This window comes from Elephantulus edwardii, unplaced genomic scaffold (assembly GCF_000299155.1).
Source record: "Elephantulus edwardii isolate Elephantulus edwardi_28Jun2011 unplaced genomic scaffold, EleEdw1.0 scaffold00238, whole genome shotgun sequence".
NCBI classification, from domain to species: Eukaryota; Metazoa; Chordata; class Mammalia; order Macroscelidea; family Macroscelididae; genus Elephantulus; species Elephantulus edwardii.
In genome coordinates this window covers 2,433,778-2,436,652 of record NW_006399988.1, presented here as the reverse complement: position 1 = coordinate 2,436,652, position 2,875 = coordinate 2,433,778, and positions in this window count along the sequence as shown.

Genomic DNA, 2,875 nt, shown 5'->3' with positions numbered 1-2,875 from the left:
CTCTGGCAGTTAACTCCCTTCCCCGTTCCTGGTCATGTTTTTACTGCTTCATTAGAGCTGCTCCTGAAGCCAAGCTTGACCATCTGGAAACCTGAATTTGTCATGTGAGCGACCCAAATCATTGTTTTTCTCACTGTGTTTCCCGCTGAGTCACGGGCCATGTGTACCATGATGTGATCCCCAAGATGTCAACAGGCAGTACCTTCAGTGGTTTTATGTGCAAAATAAATAAAAACAAAACAAAAAAAAAAAAAAAAAACAACCCAAAAAAAGACTTCCCTGTAATAAAAGTCCTGGACTAGAAGGCTTCACAGCTGAATTCTACCAAAACATTCAGAGAATATTTATCACCAATTCTACTTAAAGTATTTTTTTAAAAACATAAAAAGAAGGAAGACTCTCAGAGTCATTTTATGAAGCAAGCATAACCCTAATACCAAAACCATGCAAAAATATTACCAAGAATGAAAACCATATCTCTCATGAACGTAGACACAAAAATCCTTAACAAAATCCTAGTCAATAGAATCCAAAAGCACATAAAAAAAAATAATTCATCATGACCAAGTGGGATTCAAAACAGGATGGTTCAAGATAAGAAAAAGCATCATTGTAATTCACCATCTTAACAAAGCAAATAACAAGAACCATACGGTCTTAGTAATAGATGCAGAAAAGGCATTTGACAAAATTCAACACCCTTTACTGATAAAGACACTCAGCAAAATTGGAATAGAAGGAAACTCCTCAAAATAGTGAAAACTGTATATGTAAAATCAAGAGCCAATATCATTCTCAATGGAGAAAGACTAAAAGCATTTTCCTTGTGAAAAGAGACCAGACAAAGATGCTCATTGTCACCACTTTTATTCAATATTGTATTGGAAGTGCTTGCTGGGGCAATATGATGAGAGAAAGAAATAAAAGGCATCCAGATCAGCAAAGAGATGTATAAACTATTACTATATTCAGATGATATGTTAGTGTAGATAGAAAACTCCAAGGACTCAACAATAAAAAACACTGTTAGAGCTAGTAAACCAATTTAGTAAAGTGGCAGGATATAATAAGATCAATATTAAAAAATCAATGGGATTCCTCTACAGTATTAAAGAAAACTCAGAGAAGGAAACCAAAAAAGCAATACCATTTAAAATAGTCAATCCACTTGCTAAATAACATGCCTCTGGAAACTCTATGAACTTTGATAAATTACAATAGTTATAGAAAGACTTCAGTCTGTTTGTTCAAAGGGTCACTATAAGTCATGCTCAACTCAACGGCAATCAACAAACACCACCACTACAAACTGAGATACTTGGCAGTGAACCTAACTAGAGACACAAAAGGCCTGTACAAAGAAAACTACAGAACATTTCTGCAAGACACAATAAAAGACCTAAAGAAATGGGGAAATGTGCCATGTTCATGGATAGGGAGACTCAATATCATGAAAATGACAATCCTACTAAAAGCAATCTACACATTCAACTCTATCCCAATACAGATATCAAATTCATTTTTCAAGGAGATCCAAAGGAAAATCATCAAGTTTATTGGAGATGATAGTGATCCTGAATAAGCAAAGCACTTCTGAAAAATAAGGGTGAATTGAGAGGCATAGACTTCAAAATCTACTACCCCAGAGTAGTAACCTAAATAGCATGGTACTGGTACAATGACAGGCACATAGACCAATTGAACAGAATTCAGAACCCAGAAATGTACCCAGATATTTATGGTCAACTGATATTTAACAAGGAAATAAAATCTATCAAATGGAGAAATGATAACTTCTTCAACAAATGGTGCCGGCAAAACTGGACTGCTGCCTGCTGAAGGTTGAAACAGAATCCACATCTTACACCATACACAAAAATCAACTCAAAGTGGGTCAGAAACCTGGGCATAAAGCTCCAAACCAAAAGTTTATCAGAGACAAACTGAGACCAAGCTTAGATAGCCTAGTCTATGGTATAAAGAGACTGCTAAATAGTGCCAAAAATGCACAGTCTGGAGAGGATAAAATTGACGAATGGGTCCTTTTAAAGATTAAAACCTTGTGTGTATCAAAAACTTTTTCCAAAAGAGTGAAAAGAAAACCTAGTGTTTGGGGAAAAAAAATTGGCAATACCATTTTAGAGAAGGGTCTCATATGAAACATTTACAAAATTCTATTGGGCCTCCACACACATACAAAAGAATAATAACATGAAAAAGTGCTCAAAATCACTGGCAATAAGAGATATGCAAATCAAAACCACAATGAGATACTATCTTACTCCAGTAGCAGTGTCAATGTTTAACAGAATAGCCAGTAATAAAAGTTGGAGAGGTTGTGGAGAGATAGGAATTCCTACACAGTGTTGGTGCATTTGAAAACTGGTATAATCGCTCTGGAAGACACTGACTTTTCCTCAGAAAGCTAAACATAGAAATTCCATATGACCCAGAACTGAGGCACAGAGACTTGTACACCAATGTTCATAGCAGTGTTATTCACCATCGCAAGATCATGAAAACAGCCCAAATGTCTAACTACAATCAAATGGCTTGAGAATTTATGGTACATTCACATGATGGAAGACTATGTAGCACGTAGAAGCTATGATTTTATAAATCACTACCTAACTTGGGAGGGACTGGAGAGTATTATGTTAAGTGAATGAACTCAGCCCATAAAGACAAATACTGTTTAAAACCATTATTGTAGAAACAGATAACTAGTAAAATGTGTATGAGGATCTAAGGGGAGTTGGGAGGAGCAGAAGGGTTAAGATGAGCATCGGGGCAATAAATGATAAGGTCACACAACTTAAAGGGTGGAGGGAAGGATGCGCTAAGGAAATGGGCAAGATCTGGTGTGAAAATTAGT